This window comes from Cetorhinus maximus, chromosome 16, assembly GCF_964194155.1.
Source record: "Cetorhinus maximus chromosome 16, sCetMax3.hap1.1, whole genome shotgun sequence".
Taxonomy (NCBI): domain Eukaryota; kingdom Metazoa; phylum Chordata; class Chondrichthyes; order Lamniformes; family Cetorhinidae; genus Cetorhinus; species Cetorhinus maximus.
The window spans coordinates 34,047,443-34,066,544 of NC_135894.1; the positions used below are offsets into that span (position 1 = coordinate 34,047,443).

The following is a 19,102-nucleotide window of genomic DNA, read 5'->3' on the forward strand; positions in this document are numbered from 1 at the left end:
TACTGTCCCTTGTCCTGCCTGCAGGCCACCCATGCCTGATGTCTCACCACATGCTGGTTTGTGATGCAGAGTGACACCAACAGAGCAGGTTCAATGCCAGTACCGACTGAGGTCATCCATGAAGGCCCTGCCCTCTCAACGTCGCCCCTCACCTAAGGTGTGGTGGTCCTCAGGTTAAACCCTCTAATAAGAGAGCAGCCTATAGTCCTCTGCAACTTTCACTCACCACATGCAGATTCCACCTCTAAGCCACCCTCTAAAGTCTGTGCAGTGTTAGTATCTGATCTGGTGGCTGGGAATGTAATATTAAGTCTTGGTGTTTCTTTATCATCACTCTCTTCTTCCTCCTCCACCTTTTGCTCCTGCACCACTGCCTGACCAGGTGGCAGTTCCTGGGTACCTGAAAGGAGAAAGGCATCATTGTAGTGACCATGACTGAGGCAGGGGCTGAAACCTTCAAAGATGAAGGTATGTTCATACCTAATCCTCCATTTCATGACTCACTTACCCCTCATTCCACAATCTCTTTCATTTACCAGTTGCCGATGATCTAAGCATGCACCTTCTGCTTTCCTCACCAAACCCTACCGTCTACCTTCCTCAGCCACTTGCAAAAAGTACCGAAGCAATTTGAAGGACTAAAATCCATCAAATCCCCAGAACCTGATGACCTACACCCTAGGGTTCTGAAATAGATAGCTGCAGAGTTAATGGATCCGCTGCTATGATCTTCCAAAATTCCCTAGATTCTGGAATGATCCCAGCAGATTGAAAGTTAGCAAATGTAACATTGCTATTCAAGAAAGGAGAGAAAGAGAAAACAGTGACCTAAAGGCCAGTTAACCTGACATCAATCAAGAGCAATTAACTGCCAAGCTTTTGTTTAACTTCAAACCAGACAGGTCGACTCTGATTGGTCAAGGCATTTCCATGGGAATGAACCAGGGAATGGCTGTCCCCAAGCTTTTCTTTAGTTGAAACAGGTGTAATGCATGGACATGTTCCTTCTGTCTGCAAAGGACAGAGCCCTCTGTATGAATATATGTAGCTTCTAGCAAGTGTAAGTGAGCCACACTGCGAGCCTGACTGATAATCTTAAATTGGCTGTCAGTGTACTCCTTAGCACACTCAGGATTGTTTAGCAAGTGTTGTCCAATCACAGAATCACATTTAATGTCGGACATTTGTTTTGAGTTTTACAACCATGAGCTGGTTGGGTACAGTCAGTACTTTGCCTGGTGCAAACAGCAGAAGAGACATGCTGTTGGATACAATCTGCCAGTTGTTAGGATGTACGGCCTACATTCCTTGCATCACGTTCCCTTTATAATTGGTATTCTTGCAAATTCTGTCTGGATGAGTGTAAGACGAAAAGTTTCAACAATGTGTCTTTTTTCAGCAATACCCAAATATATTTGAGTTTTTTTGCAGACCTAACTGGGTAGATAAAGGGAAATCAGTAGATGTAGATTTCCAAAAGAGATTTGATAAGGTGCCACACAAAAGGTTAGCAGGCAAGATAAGGGCTCATGGAGTTGGGCAGGGGACTGGTTAGCAGACAGAAAGCAAAGAATAGGTATATATGGGGAATTTTCAAGTAGGCAGGCAGTGACTAGTGGAGTGCTGTAAGTATCAAAAACAAAAACAGAATTACCTGGAAAAACTCAGCAGGTCTGGCAGCATCGATGGAGAAGAAAAGAGTCGACGTTTTGAGTCCTCACGACCCTTCAACAGAACTGAGTATAGTTAGGAGAGGGGTGAAATATAAGCTGGTTTAAGATGGGCGGGGGGAGAGAGAGAAGTTGAGGGGGGTGGGGGGGGTGGTTGTAGGGACAAGCAAGCAGTGATAGGAGCAGATAATCAAAAGATGTCACAGACAAAAAGATCAAAGAGGTGTTGAAGGTGGTGATATTATCTAAGAAAATGTGCTAATTAACAATAGATGGCAGGACACTCAAGGTGGGGTGGAAAGACTGACAAGGTATTAGTTGTAGATTCTAAAATAATGGAAATAGGTGGGAAAAGAAAAATCTATATAAATTATTGAAAAAAACAAAAGGGAGGGGGAAGAAACGGGGTGGGGATGGGGGGAGGGAGTTTAAGATCTAAAGTTGTTGAATTCAATATTCAGCCCGGAAGGCTGTAAAGTGCCTAGTCGGAAGATGAGGTGCTGTTCCTCCAGTTTGCATTGGGCTTCACTGGAACAATGCAGCAAGCCAAGGACAGACATGTGAGCAAGAGAGCAGGGTGGAGTGTTAAAATGGCAAGCGACAGGGAGGTTTGGGTCTTTCTTGCGGACAGACCGCAGGTGTTCTGCAAAGCGGTTGCTCAGTTTGCGTTTGGTCTCTCCAATGTAGAGGAGACCGCATTGGGAGCAACGAATGTAGTAGACTAAGTTAGGGGAAATGCAAGTAAAATGCTGCTTCACTTGAAAGGAGAGTTTGGGCCCTTGGATGGTGAGGAGAGAGGAAGTGAAGGGGCAGGTGTTGCATCTTCTGCGTGGGCATGGGGAGGTGCCATAGGTGGGGGTTGAGGAGTAGTGGGTGATGGAGGAGTGGACCTTTCAAGTGAAGCAGCATTTCACTTGCATTTCCCCTAACTTAGTCTACTGCATTCGTTGCTCCCAATGCGGTCTCCTCTACATTGGAGAGACCAAATGCAAACTGGGCGACCGCTTTGCAGAACACCTGCGGTCTGTCCGCAAGAAAGACCCAAACCTCCCTGTCGCTTGCCATTTTAACACTCCACCCTGCTCTCTTGCCCACATGTCTGTCCTTGGCTTGCTGAATTGTTCCAGTGAAGCCCAACGCAAACTGGAGGAACAGCACCTCATCTTCCGACTAGGCACTTTACAGCCTTCCGGGCTGAATAATGAATTCAACAACTTTAGATCTTAAACTCCCTCCCCCCATCCCCACCCCGTTTCTTCCCCCTCCCTTTTGTTTTTTTCAATAATTTATATAGATTTTTCTTTTCCCACCTATTTCCATTATTTTTAAATCTACAACTAATACCTTGTCAGTCTTTCCACCCCACCCCCACTAGAGCTGTACCTTGAGTATCCTGCCATCCATTCTTAATCAGCACATTTTCTTAGATAATATCACCACCTTCAACACCTCTTTGATCCTTTTGTCTGTGACATCTTTTGATTATTTGTTCCTATCACTGCTTGCTTGTTCCTACAACCATTCCCCCCCACCCACCCCCAGCCCCCACCTCAACTTCTCTCTCCCCCCGCCCACCTTAAACCAGCTTATATTTCACCCCTCTCCTAACTGTACTCAGTTCTGCTGAAGGGTCGTGAGGACTCGAAACGTCGACTCTTTTCTTCTCCACCGATGCTGCCAGACCTGCTGAGTTTTTCCAGGTAATTCTGTTTTTGTTTTGGATTTGCAGCATCCGCAGTAGTTTTTTGTTTTTATGCTGTAAGTATCAATGCTGGGGCCTCAGCTATTTACAACCCATACTAATGACTTAGACAATGAAACAGAGAGTAATGTATCTAAGTTTGCTGATACCAAGCTTGTTGGATATGTAAACTGTGAGGAGGAAAACAGAGAGTCTGCAGAGAGAGAGATATATATAAATGAGTGGGCAACAAGATGACGTATAATGTGAGGACGTGTGAGGTTATTCACTTTGGTCATAAGAATAGAAAAGCAGAATTTTTTTAAAAGGCATGAAACTTGTGAATGTTGATGTTCAGAGAAAGTTGGGTATGCTTGTACAAGGACCACAGAAAATTAGAATGCAGGTGCATCAAGCAATTAGGAAGGCAAATGAAATGTTGGCCTTTAATCCAAGGGAATTGGAGTACAGGAATAACAAAGCCTTTCTAAAATTGAACAAGACTTTAGTGAGATGACACATGAAATACTGAGTGCAGTTTTGGTCTCCATACTTAAGGAAGGATATAATTGTATTAGAGGCAGTACAGCGAAGGTTCGCTAGATTGATCCCTGGGATGAAAAAGTTGTCTTATGATGTGAGGCTGAGTATTGGGTCTATATTCTTTGGAGTTTAGGAGAATGAGAGATTACTTTATTGAAACATACAAGATACTGAAGGGGCTTGACAGGGTAGACACTGAGAGGATGTTCCCACTGACTGGAATCGAGAACACGGAGGCACAGTTTCAGGATAAGGGGATGATCATTTAGGACTGAGATGAGAAATTTCTTCACTCAAAGGGTTGTGAATCTTTGGAACTCTGTACTCCAGAGGATTGTGGATACTCCACTGCTGGGTATATTTAAGGTGGAGATGGACAGATTTTAGGTCTCTCAGGGCATGAAGGGATATGAGCCAGTGGACAGGAAAGTGGAGTTGAAACCCAAGATCAGCCATGAGTGTATTGATTAGCAGAGAAGGCTCAGCAGGTAGTATGGTCTACTCCTGCTCCTATCTGTTGTGTTCTTGTGTTCTGGCAGCACCAGCTGCACCCAGAATGCACCTTCCATTTAAGGGGTGAAGATTAGTTTTAAGTAGTGGAGGCTAGCTTTAATCTTTGGCTTTTACAAACTTGGACATCCTGCAGAGGGACGCAGCCACGTTGGGGGTCGGTTAGCTCAGTTGGCTGGATGGCTGTTTTGTGATGCAGAGTGATGCTAACAGTGTGGGTTCAACTCCTGTAATGGGTGAAGTCATCCACGAAGGCTAAACCTTGCCCCTTGCCTGAGCTGTGGTGACCCTCAGGTTAAACTCACCACCAGTCATCTCCCTCTAATGAAAGAGCAGCCTATGACCCTCTGGGACTACATTGACTTTCATTTCCAGCCACTCAACAGTGCAGTTACCACTGACTATATGTTACTACCATGGTATTGAGCAAGCAGCATGAAGTTTGAGTGCTGCTTGCATCAGAAGAATTGGTGAGGGGGCGGGGTGAAGTTAATCATGCATCGCCATTCCTGTGCCCGTTTTCAGGGACTATCCTAATTTGCTCCCACCATAATATTATTATAACCAAAATACTCTTCACTGCATTAAATTGTACAGACATATTTTGAGACCACATGTGGTATAGTTATGAATGGTACATGTGATAATGATGAGCTTCAAAGCAGAAAGTTGGCTTCAACTTTTAAGCAGCGATCATTAGAAGCTGAATACGCAACAGTAATTAAAAAATATATAATTGACTTTTACTGGAAACTTTCAATAACCTTAAGTTATTCCAATTACAAAAGCAGTTGTCCTCAAAGGAGCACAAATTCCAGAAAATAGCACTTCCAGTAAAACGGTTCAGACTTTTACCAGGAATTATGGGGCTACACATTGGGAGCTATTTTTAGTTGAGAGTAGTTAATTTTTGTAATACAATTTTTTTCATAAATATAGCACTACTTGATGAATATAATTGTAATGACATTATATGAAATAATTCATGCTTTCATAATAGAAGCTTTTCCAAGTGGAAGGAAAATGCTCAAGTGAATGTTTGCTCTCAAATGAGTTCCTCTTCATTTTTTACATAGAGACTGGTAACACAGTGCAGCCAAAGCAGCAATTAATCAAACACTCACTACAATATAAGTCAGCCAAATGCCATTGAATCTACAGGCAAACTAATCTAGATTTTAATATTATCATTTTCAGCCATATTTAAAAGAGCAGAGACCCAGACATTAATTCTAAAGCTGAACCATATAAAAAAGCACCGAAATATAGGATGACTGACCAGTTTAATGGTCAAAACTGCCATTTTAAATGATTTCAGGGTTTGGGTATCAACTGACTTTCGAACAGCTATTTCTCTTAAGCGGGTCTTTTCCTTCAGCAACCCAGAATTTGCATCCTATGCTGTCCTTGAAGAGATATGTCCTGGGGATTAACAATTATCCTTCTTATAATTTGTTCATTGAATTCAAAGTAGTTTTGCCTCATGATGTCAACCTCACTTGTATATGGTGGACAGTATATTACCACACTGGCCAGAGGTTTACAGAGTAAAGCTACTAGCGATTTAATTTACAAATATATAACAAAATGAAGTGCACCTAATAATAAAAGTATGATGCACAGCTAACATTCACATGGAGAATATTAAAGGATTTGTTATTCTTAAAGAAATTATCCTCAAACATAGCTCTGGATAATATATAGTAAACACAGCTGTCTCAAGAACAAATTTCTTGTCGAAGTGCATTTTGCAGTTTGTTTCCAGCTTTTGGGAAATCTCAAATCTCCTGCTTTTAAACATACAGATGTCTGAAGCAACTGCTAGTGTTGCTGCCAGATGTTCGCTTCCGTAGGATTTTTTTTAAACAACAAATGGAGGAGGTAGACTTAAGACAGAGTTAATTTCCGTGTGAAGCGTGTATCGAACAGGCAGTGGGCAGGAATTCTGACTCATCAATTTTTGTGATCGGGTAACTGCCAACGCTGGTCACACTCACAGTTTGTTCACTGATTGGGAGGGTGGAGAGTTTGATGATGAGGTTGCAGCCCTTTAAAGTGGGAAGTGCAGTTCAAAGGTAGTCTGTGGAGTGAGATAATAAAGCAGCAGCATGATGTCTTCCAAGGCCATCCAATTCACTGGTGCAGTCATGGAGGTACTTATGAAAGAAATTCTGAACAAGGTAATGACCCTCTATCCCTCCCCTGGGTGCCTGTTAAGTTAGCAGCAATAGAGAGAGAATGTTGAACAGGTCGATGTCTATAGTATTAGTTCACACGGAAACTTAATGATCTCACCAGGACTGCCAAGGGATAACTCCCCTTCACATTTCCCTTTCTCTCTACATAGCACTGCAACACAAATAAATATTTCTCTCCTTCACTTTCCAAGCTTTTCCATTTACAATTGAACACTCCACCAAATGTCCTTTTGTTTCCATTCACACTCAACGTCTACTTCTGTCCTCACAATTATTGCCTCCTCTTGGCTGCACTTGCTACTTTATCCCCTAAGTATGTACACCATGTTAAGCTGCCTCACAATTTTCAAAAGCCTTCAAAAGGCACTCACTAACCCACTACTTTTCTGCTTGCAGGGAAATATGACACATAACCAAAGGAAGCCTTCAGGAACAGGAGGACATCAATGAAGGAGGCAATCATGGAACTCATGGAGAGAGATTGGACATTCAGCATTTCTGTCAGCCTTCAATCACTGATAATGCCTACCTCTGAGTCAGAAGGTCATAAGTTCAAATTCCATTTACACTGGCCACCCAATAGTGAGGGAATGCTGCATTGTTAGAAATGTTGGCTGGGATTTTCCGTGCCTGATTGGGGCAGGCGTGTTCGGCGGTGTGATTGGAAAATCTCGTGTAAAGGTCCTCATTGCGTTTCTTGGTGAAGTAAATCCAGGATGCGATTGTCCCCTCCCCCTGTCAATGGCTAGCTACGTTTCCCGCGTCAAACTTTGGAAACTTAATTTTCATAAATATGCATCTCATTATTGTAGCCACGTGCCAGAATCATCCCCCCCATGTCAAATTTAAATCCCCTGTCCACCTGAGTCGAGACCCTGGTTGTGGACACCCTTGGATGCTTCCTAGATGTATCTGCAAAAGAAAGGAGAGATCATTAGTGCACGACAGGGGACTGCCGAATAGGAGATATCACTCACAATATGTTTGTCTGATGTATGTCGTAGTGCAGGATCCTGACTTGAGTGAGCGTCACTGACCTAACCGTCAGCAAAGGAACGGTCCACATCCTCACCAGACAGGTGGATGGATCTGCTCTCAAAGTTGGTCAGAACCTTCAGTTGAGGCATCTGGAACCTTTCCCTTTTGTTATGAGCCAGCTTGTCCTGCATGAATACAGATGGAGAGAGTGTAAGCAGGACGTCGGCCAGGCCAGTGAGAAGGATACCTGGCATGTGTGGGTGGTGAATGGTGCCATGGGCGGGATGAAGACACGATCCACAGAGGAGATGTGTGTGTGAGGGTATGAATGGTGATGTCCCTTGAGCTGGCAGTGAGTGAGATCCCTGTGGATATTTGATGGATTTGCGAGTGTGTGAGTTGAGAGTGATGAGAAGGGTGACTTACCCTGGCAGAATGGAGGAGATCATTCATCCTCTTCCTGCACTGGATGGCTGTCCTCTTTTGTAGGACCATGGCATTCACCACCACTGCCACTGCCTCCCATGCTGGATTTGTCACCTTGGATGAGGCTCTTCACCCAGGGGTAGAGGACTTTGCAGCGGGCCGCCACGGCATCCAGTAGGCATTCGAGAAAGGCATCACTGAACATGGGGGCTGCATGTTTCCTCCCTTGGAAATCTTGAATTTCCAATAGCTTTCAATCCCCCCTCAGAGAGTCCTAAATCTGTGCAAAGGCAACCTTTAAATATGGTGCCTGGATTATTAAAGGACTGAGGTGATGGTGGGGTGGGCGAATTAGAGGCTGCCCCACCAGTGATCTGACCATCCCTCTCACCGTTTTTCATCAAAGTGACGCACGATATGGCGTGAAAAAGCTGCCATTGTCATTGGCAAGTCAAATGCCGATTTCCCCGCCCGCTATCAGTCGGATTTCACGGAAAATCCTGGAAGTTGTTTCTCTGATGATCCATTTAAACAAAGCTCTTTTCTACTCTCTTAGGTGGATGTAAGAGATCCTATGAAGCTATTTGAGCGAGTGCGGGCTGGTTCTCCTGGGAAAATTTATCCCCCGGTCAACATCACTAAAACAGATAATCTGATTCAGTTGTCTCATTGTTTGTGGGATCATGATGTGTGCAAATTAGCTGGGGACGGTGGCGTTGTGGTATTGTCGCTGGTCTAGTAACCCAGAGACCCAGGGTAATGCTCTGGGGACGCGCGTTCGAATCCCACCACGGCAGATGGTGGAATTTGAATTCAATGAATTAAAAGTTTAATGATGACCATAAAACCATTGTTAATTGTTGTAAAAACTTGATTCATTAATGCCCCTTTAGGGAAGCAAATCTGCTGTCTTTACCTGGTCTGGCCCAAATGTGACTCCTGACCCACAGCAATGTGGTTGACTCTTAACTGTCCCCTGAAATGGCCGAGCAAGTCACTCAGTTGTATCAAACCATTAAAAACAAGTCAATAAAGGAATGAAACTGGACGGGCCACCTGGCATCGTCCCAGGCATCAGAAACAACAACAACAAACTCAGCCCTATCAACCCTGCAAAGTCCTCCTTACTAATATCTGGAGGCTAGCGCCAAAACTGGGAGAGCTGGTTCACAGACTAGTCATCCTCACGGAATCATACCTTACAGGCAATGTCCCAGAAACAACATCAACATCCTTGGGTATGTCCTGTCTCACCAGCAGGACAGATCCAGCAGAGGTGGTGGCACAGTGGTATACAGTTGGGAGGGAATTGCCTTGAGAGTCCTCAACATTGACTCTGGACCCTATAAAGTCTCATTGCACCAGGTCAACCTCCTGTTGATTATCACGTACCATCCACCCTCAGCTGATGAATCAATACTCCTCCATGTTGAACACCACTGGGAAGAATAACTGAGGGTGGCAAGGGTGCAGAATGTACTCTGGGTGGGGAACTTCAATGTCCATCACCAAGAGTGCCTCAGTAGCACCACTACTGATTGAGCTGGCCGAGTCCTAAATGACATAGCTGCTAGATTGGGTCTGCAGCAGGTGGTGAGGGAAAAACACACTTGACCTCATCCTCACCAAACTGCATGCCACACATGCATCTGTCCATGACAGTATCGGTAGGAGTGACTACCGCACAGTCATTGTGGAGATGAAGTCCTGTCTTCACATTGAGTATACCCTCCATCATGTTGTGTGGCACATCCACCATGCTAAATGGGATAGATTTCTAACAGATCTAGCAACTCAAGATTGCACATCTGTGAGGCATTGTGGGCCATCAGCAGCAGCAGAATTATACTCAACCACAACCTGTAACCTCATGGCCTGGCACATCTCCCAATCTACCATTACGACCAAGCCAGGGGGTCAACCCTAGTTCAATGAAGAGTGCAGGAGGGCATGCCAGGAGCAGCACCAGGCATACCTAAAAATGAGGTGTCCACCTGGTTAGGTGACAACACGGGGCTACCCATGTGCCAAACAGCATAAGCAGCAAGTGATTGTCAGAACTAAGCGATTTCGCAACCAACGGATCAGATCTAAGCTCTGCAGTCCTGCCACACCCAGTCATGAATGGCGGTGGACAATTAAACAACTCACTGCAGGAGAAGGTCCTACAAATATCCCTATCCTCCATGATGGGGGAGTCCAGCACATCAGTGCAGAAGATAAAGTTGAAGCATTTGCAACAATCTTCAGCCCGAAATGCTGAGTGGTTGATCCATCTCGGCCTCCTCCAGAGGTCCCCAGCATCACAGATGCCAGTCTTCAGTCAATTCGATTCACTCCACGTGATGTCAAGAAACAGCTGAAGGCACTGGATACTGAAAAGGCTAGGGGCCCTGACAATATTCCGTCAATAGTATTGAAGATTTGTGCTCCAGAATTTGCTGCGTTCCTAGCCAAGCTATTCCAGTACAGCTACAACACTGGCATCTACCTGGCAATGTGAAAAAATTGCCCAGGTATGTCCTCTTCACAAAAAGCAGGACAAATCCAACCCGGCAAATTACCGCCCCATCAGTCTACTCTCGATCACCAGTTATGTAATGGAAGGGGTCATCAACAGTGCTATCGAGTGGCACTTGCTTAGCAATAGCCTGCTCACTGATGCCCAATTTGAATTTTGCCAGGGCCATTCAGCTCCTGATCTCATTACAGCCTTGGTTCAAACATGGACAAAAGAGCTGAACTCCTGAGGTGAGGTGAGAGTGACTGCCCTTGACATCAAGGCAGCATTTGACCAAATGTGGCATCAGGGAGCCCCAGCAAAACTGGAGTCAATGGGAATCAGGGGGGGAAACCCTTCACTGTTGGAGTCATACCTAGCACAAAGGAAGAGGGTTGTGGTTGTTGAAGGTCAATCATCTCAGTTCCTCAGGGTAGTGCCCTCTGCCCAACCAACTTCAGCTGCTTCATCAATGACCTTCCTTCCATCATAAGGTCAGAAGTGGAGATGTTCGCTGACGATTGCACAATGTTCAGCACCATTTGCGACTTCTCAGATACTGAAACAATCCATGTCCAAATGCAGCAAGACATGGGCTGACAAGTGGGGGCAAGTAACATTCACACCACACAAGTGTCAGGCAATGACCATCTCCAACAAGAGAGAATCTAACCATCACCCCTTGATATTCAATGTAATTACCATTGCTGAAACTCCCATTATCAACATGCTGGGGGTTACCATTTACCAGAAACTGAACTGGAGTAGCCATATAAATAATCCGGCTACAATAGCAGGTCAGAGGCTAAGACTCCTGTGGCGAGTAACTCACCTCCTGACTTCCCAAGGCCTGTCCACCATCTACAAGGCACAAGTCAGGAGTATGATGGAATACTCCCCACTTGCCTGAATGTGTGCAGCTCCAACAACACTCAAGAAGCTTGACACCATCCAGGATAAAGCAGCCCGCTTTGATTGGCACCACATCCACAAACATTCACTCCCTCCACCACTGACACCCTTTGGTAGCAGTGTGTACCATCTACAAGATGCACTGCAGGAGCTTACCAAAAGCTCCTTCGACAGCACCTTCCAAACCCATGACCACTACCATCTAAAAGGACAAGAGCAGCAGATAGATGGGAACACCACCACCTGGAAGTCCCCCCTCCAAGTCACTTACCACCCTGACTTGGAAATATATCGCCGTTCCTTCACTATCGCTGGGTCAAAATCCTGGAACTCCCTTCCTAACAGCACATGGGCTGCAGTGGTTCAAGAAGGCAGCTCACCACCATATTCTTGGGGCAATTAAGGATGGGCAATTAAATGCTGGCCTAGCCAGCAACGCTCACATCCCATGAATGAATAAAAACAACATTTCTCAACAGTACAACAATGGTTACAATTCAATGGTATTCCCAATCGGTGTCTGAGATTTCGAGGAGGAAAATAGATACCTGTTGTGTGAAGAAGGATAATTGCACTTGCACCTTTGGTATCTGCTGCCCACATGCAGACATACAATGAATTGCATGGCATGATTACATGCAATTATATGAACAGCCTTACCATCATCATTTACACTTCAGCAAGGGGGATGCCACTGTGTTGTGCCATCTACTGAAGTCTAACATGCGGATGATACTGAGCAGAGCGGCTAATGAAGTCACCATCACATTAAATTTTTATGTCATTGGTCCATTTCAAGCCATTTAATGAAGATATTTGTCAGGACAGTCAGGTATTCATACATTGGTGCATTAAAAGGTGCCTGAAGCCTTGCTTGGCCAGAGAAACATGTATGTCATGAAAACAAAGCAACTCATGAGGCCCAACATTTTGCACCGCCTGGTTTCCCAGGGCCTCAATGATGGCACCCATTGGCCTAACAACAACCCCATGACATATATGAATCAAGAATGATTCTATTGAATTAATGTTTAGCTTATCTTAGATCACCACAATCACTGGAGGACCTCTGGAGAAAATTCTGCACAAATTTTCCCCATTATACGCGGTCTTAAAATATAAGGCATGTAACTGATAAAAGCTGACAATCTACTTACTGCAGTTACTATTTACCTTCTTCATTTCTCTGTTTAATTTCCTATGTGTGGTTGTTATAAACTGAATAAAGTTGATTTCCCTTTCCCTTTCCCTGCCCCTTACTCTGGCTCCTGGATGTGAGTCAGGTGGAGTGTACCTTATGTAATCTACATAACCTGTTTTGAATCCATGCTTATTTGTAGGTTCAAGTCATTAGCCTAGGCCCAATGCACCATAGGTTAAACCACCTCTGGCCCTATTCCATTGCCCACGCAATAAAAAGGGACTCACTTTATTTGGTCTTTGCTGCCTGTGTCTCTCTGGTCCTCTGATAGCTCCAGTGTACATCCAGTCAACTGATCTACACATAAACTATCTAGCATATACTCCTCTCATAGAGGGGTGGATTTTGAGGCCTCTTAAGTGGTGAAACAGTGCCCCAAAACTGATGGGCGTGACTTACTGCCTTGTTCCTGCCTTCACAATGGCTAGCATAATCTATTCTAAGGCCTAGGTGGACAGATAAGAGGGCCTGCCTGAGTTTGGAGATCTGTCTATTTACAAGTAAGTAAATTGCAGTTCTGTGACATATACAGGACTGTGTTGGTCATTTATGAAGAGGCAGAGCATGCACAACATTCACTTGGTCCAGTATTAACTGGCAGTCCAGCTGAGGAGGAGCTGGGATAAGTTAGTTCTTGCTTTTGAGTGTCCAGAAAGAACAGAAGTGTTTCTTTGATTTCCACAGTAACATCCTACACTGCTGCTATTCTAGGTCAACCCCCTCTTCCTCACCCTCCCCCCTGCCCACATTTTGAGTTTGGAAATCTCCCCACTCCCACTGACCTGCCTTTTTCAAACCAGAGGTTGGCCAGGCCACTTGATAAAATGGTGGGACAGAGTCATTGGGATGCTCTGGGGTGCTTGATTCCCATTCACAGCCTGCCAGCCAAATGCTGATGAGACACAGTCTTCAATTTGAACTGGGTTTCTGCAGTGACAATTGAACAGCCAACTGGCACAGTATACCGGGACTATCAGGCGATTGGCTGACAAGGTTTGCCAGGGCTATTGGGCGATTGGCTGGCATGGTTCACTGGAACTATCAGGTGATTGGCTGGTACAGTTCCCTGGGACTATCAAGTGATCAGCTGGCACAGTCCGCTGGGACTATCAGGCGACTGGTTAGCAGACTCCACTGAGACTATTGGGTGACTAGCTGGCATTACCCACTCTGCTCTCCTGGTCTGCTTGGTGGAAATCTACCCCAGTTAGTCATGTGCCACAATTACCTTACAACTTGTCTATCAAGTTTAAACCACACAAAAACTAATGGATTACGGTAACTGCTTTTATGTTTTCAAAAATGTAGGGAAGATATGCTGCAAGCTAATTTACTGCATTCGATTTTTGATGTTTTAACATTGACCTCAGATTAACAGTAGAATCAGAGTGAGTGTATAGGGTTGAGGGGCGTACACCATGAATAACAGGCAGCACAATGTACATTGCCAATGTAAGGCTGATAGAGGTGACAGGTATGTGGCAGGATGTGAACCATGTAATGTAACCTCAGAGCTGGTGAACTAGCCAGTGAATATTTTCATTTTTTCATTTCTGAATTAGTCACATCAGAAATTCAACCACAGAGGAATATTTACTGGAAATGGGGCTGATTCTGAAAATAGCAATTTGCAATTTGACAAATTTACCAGTTGATTTTAGAAGCAAGATTAAGCCTAATGGATACAGTTTGGATCAAAATAATTGAAGCTGTTGGAATGAATATCACCTCCTGATTTAGATCCCATGGTAAATTACAAGCACAATATGTATACTGAGTTTTAATTTTCCTTTAAAGAAGGTGATTGTAGTGCATTGCACTACACCTCCAATCTGCTTCTGCGAGGAGAGAGTTTTATTCTAAAATGGAACTGAAGTAAATTATTTTACACTTTGAAATTTCTAATCAATGCATGAGACATCTGAATTTACAGCTGGGTGCAAACAGAGCATTACTGAAAGTTTTTAACATTGTGGCTGAATTTTCCAATGAAACGCTGATTTTCACGGTATGTCCGCAGGGCTGTAAACAGTATGGGTGTGAGATTCAGTTGCGTGGCACCACTGGAGGTGGCACTATGAAGGCCTTGACATGCTTGTTACACCTGCTCAAAATAGTGTCCATGTGGGTGTCCCCAGTATATGCCAGAGCCTATGAAGCAATGCTAACCTGATGTTATGCAGTCTAACTGTAACCTAATCCCACATTTAGGTAACGTTAGTCCTGGCAATGCATTCATCCAGCACTGCAAGGATCAGCCATGAGGCTGCAAGGTGGGCCCTGTGCCAGTGTTCCTTAAAGGCCCAGGCACCCAAATTACAGGTAAGGTCATTTTTGACAACTTTTTCTACTGCAAAGAGTTTGGAAACACTCTAGAGAATTTCTGGAGGTCTGTTGTGTTGAGTTCCCAGATTTTCTGAAGACTGTTGCTGCATCCTCACAAGGAGGGCAGAGAAATAGGTGACCTGTCTACAAAAAAGGCTCCACTAGTAGGGGGACAGAAGTAGCAATGCCCCTGGGACTGCAACACCACAGGAAGTTGGAGAAGTGACTGCAGAGAGGGCAAGCTCTGCACAATGCCCGCCCTCTGCCAACTTGGAGCTGGACTCTGTCATGCTTCTTGACAGTTACAGGACGGTGTCTGGCAGGCCAGCCAATGCACTCAGCATCTCGATGTGCATCTTCATCAGTGTTCTCCTGTATGCTACCCCATTGAGGTTCACACCTGAATCTCCTGTAGCAAAACTCACCTGTGACCTCACCTTCCAGTCAACTGGCAAATGAACCATCCTTTACTCCAGGCCTGGCTGCAGCACAATCAGGCCTGGTGACTCCTCATGTGCTAATACAATTCTATATACTGGCCTTTACGTGTCAATATCTGAGCTGATTGCTGTCAGTTTTAGATCAAGTAAAGGTGCCTCTTCATCAATGCTATTGTTCTCTCTCTTTTGCGGATGGACAGAAGAAATTCTTGTGTGTCTGAAAGCAGGAATTCAGAAGGGGAAGGTTGATGTGAAAGGAGGGGGAATAGAGCTGACAGCAAGGGGTCCATGATCACATATCTGCCAATGCTGTCAACCTCACAGCCAGATAGCAGGATGAGTGTGAACTGTGAGTTGAGAAGGGTCATAAGGCAGGAACATAACATCACTCTCAATGTTCTCAGCAATGCCGGATGTCATGGGCCCTGCCTCAGCTGACCCCATGATTCAGACAATCATCTCCCCCATAGGATTCAGGAATGCAGGCATCCTTGTCTCCTGCCAGTTCTGCTCTGCTCTCTTCTGCTGTGTGTGCCATCTTGTCTTGCATTCAAGGGCAGATTGTACGGCACTGTGTTTGGATGATGCATTGAATTCAATAGGTGGAACTATGTAGAGTCAGCATTGGCAGGTGTGGCAGGATGAAGTGGAGTATCTGAATGTTAGACATAAGTAGTGAGTTCTAATGAGTGCTGAAGGGTAAATGATGGGGTGTGCAGCATTGATTGGCATGAGAGGTTGAAGTTGTGATGGTTAGGTGTCATTTAAAGATGCATTTACTGATCTTAACCAACACATTAGACTTCTTGTGGCATTGCTGCCAGTCCATTTGGTACGGACTCTGCTGTTCATCTCCCTGGCCAACTGCTCTCATTTCCTTCTGAGGGTGATCCTTGAAGGCATCCTGACATTCCCCACCCCCACCCTAGCATAGAACCATGCTGTGTATCTTCCTTCCCATCTCAACTAGTAATGGCTCCAGTGCCATATCAATCACCCTGGATCCATCCCTCTGCCATGGTTTGCCACCATTTAAATTACAGCAATATTCTTTAAGAGGGACAGACTGCCTTTAAGAACAGGTTCTCTGCAGCACATGGTTTCTAAACAACGCTACTTTTCTTGCTACTAAGCACAGAGACAGCTGTCAATCTTAAGAAGAAGACAGCAGTGTGGGACCCACTCAACCAGATGCATTCAGATGAGGTGGGTGCACAAAAGCCTGTTGACCACCTTTAGCTGATTGGTGATGGGCACATCACAAATTGCAACCCCTATACATAGAAAGGAGGCTAAATCAACTAACTCTGAATTCGATCACAGAACCACAGTCTCTTTACAGTGCAGAAGGAGGCCATTTGGCCCATCAAGTCTGCACTGGCTCTCTGAAAGAGCATTCTACCTAGTCCCACTTCCCTGCCTTATCCCTGTAACATTGCGCATTCTTTCCTTTCAGATAGCAATTCAATTCCTTTTGAATACCTCAATCAAACCTGTGCCACCACCCTCTCAGGAAGTTCGTTCCAGATCTCAGCCACCCTCGGGGTAATTTTTGAACAGCTGGCCAATTGGTGGCCAGGGGTGGTTGCTCAATGTCCTAACAAGGATGGTGGGTAGGGTCCTGTGGCTGGAGGGCCAATAGGAAGCCCTTGAGTCCTTAGAGATTGGCAGCCCCCAGTGGAATCTGTTGAAAAGAGGAGAGAGGGCGCCACAAGATGGATGAAATCCATTCTGGCCACAGTTGCCAGACAGTTACTTTGGAGGAAGAACCGCTTCACAAGGCAGCCTGTGGCCACAGCTGTAGCCATCTAATAGATACGGTCATGGTGGAGGTCGAGTTAAAAAAAATTACTTGGAGCGCTGCCTCGCCCCCCAGGTCTGCCATCAGGAGGTCAATTCCATGTGATGTGTGGGATTCGGCTGTCCTGGAGGGCCTGACTGCCAACTGGCAAATTTCAATCAGCATTTCCCCAGTGTACATTGGCACTGTAACGGCTTTAACTGGCACTTGCAGTCATGTAGCTGTCGCCATTCCTCAGCCATTCACTTTTAATATGGCCCAGAGATGGGAACATGCTGGCAAATCAGCACGCCAATTTTCCAATCCTTCTGCCTCTAGTACTGCCTTAGATACAAATCAAACTTTATGCCCCTATTGTCACTTTTTATGGGAGTGTGTGTTCTTGCCAACAGCTTCCAGCGTGGCCAATCTTACAGACCTAGATGCACTGCAATTACAGCTGTTGAAGCCTTCCTGTGGTCAGGTTACCAAACTCCTCTGCCCCATCTGCATGAAAACAGAAACGCTCCTTGCCAATTCTAGCAACTCACCACAAGATGTGCTTCCAGAGATTTTGCAAGCACAGAAGTAAATCAAAAGCAGCTCAAGCTGGATGGGTGACGCCTTGGAGCTAGTGCTGGGGAGGAGTGGGGCGGAGGTGGTGGTGGTGAGGGCTTCCCTTAAGCAACTAAACACACAATCATGTAGGAGTGATTAGCACAGGCATTCAGCAGATCTGCACTGTCCAATTTTCCAAAAATTGCATCAAACTTGCTGTTCCAGCTGATTGACAACATGGTATGCCCACTGTAAAAGGTTTGGGATATCCACGCTAGCACCCTTCCCAGCATGGGGGACCATGTCATAAGTGGTTGCAAGCAGTGCAAGTGCTGCGCATGCACCACTTTCTCACTTTGGGGCTTCCACTGCACTGGCACCAAAGCTACTACAGATCCCAATTCCGAGGCCATGCTGTTTAAGGCCTATTTTCCTGGTGGTTGCTATTTGTGCTGCTGCCAGGGATAGTTTTTATAAAGCAACCACAACATGTAATATCTAATTTTAAAGTTGCAGATTTGGAATAAAATTACACTGTCACAGCCGTAATGTACACATATATGCCATCTTTATCCTTGCAATTTTTAACCAGTTTTCAGGCCCCACAAGTAATGGAGAAAAGAAAGTGAGGCTGCTCATGGAGGGCTGGGCATGTGTTTCTGTTTTCTCCCAAAACACCAATAAAAGTCCTGCAAGCCCATGTAAGAGAAATTAAACTTCAATTATATATCAGTGGTCCCAGCTATGAGAAACCACTAGATAAACTGGCGTCTAAAACCTCCAAAGAAAGCACCTCGAAAAGTGCCTCATGGACAAAGCAAAGCTTGACTGGTCCTTTTGGTTACAACAGGGCAGTAGGAGGAGGGCACAAATTCAAAATTATAAAAGGAAAATTTAGGACAGGAATCAAAAAGCCCTTCTTTACACAGAGGGTGATCAAGAGTTGGAATTTGCTGCTTGGAAGGGTGGTTCAGGCCACAGCACTGGGCTAATTTCAGGAACAGATAATAGGAAGGTGATAGCTTTGGCATTCTAAAAGGATAAAATCAAAGGGGCCAAAGGATTCTTCAGTTGAACCTATTTTTTGTTCACTTATAATTTTAAATTCTGGAATCATTCTCTCCTTTCAACTGGCTTAATTTTATTTTGGTTAGCAGGTAAACTCAGTTCTGGGAAACTAATGTATATTTCCACTGCCTGGATTTCTGTCCCTGCTGCACAAAGCACTAACTGTGTGTAGTAGAAGATTTCAAAATATTTTCAAGATGTTGATAAAATGTAAACACAGAAAGTGTTCCAATTTCATTTTAGTTATGTGCAATAATGGGCTTGGAATACATTCAGATCCAACAACAACAATGACAACTTGCATTTATACAG

At 44.8% G+C, this 19,102-nt stretch overlaps 1 protein-coding gene across 1 annotated transcript in view; it reads left to right on the plus strand.

Moving 5' to 3' along the window:
• Positions 1-10,374, plus strand: part of tent5c (terminal nucleotidyltransferase 5C) — a 128,337-nt gene extending 117,963 nt beyond the window's left edge. Inside the window, exon 3 of the transcript XR_013579144.1 lies at positions 6,999-10,374. The gene's annotated coding sequence lies outside the window, so the exon portion shown is untranslated. The remainder of the gene's footprint in view (positions 1-6,998) is intronic.
• The last annotated feature ends 8,728 nt before the right edge of the window (positions 10,375-19,102 follow it).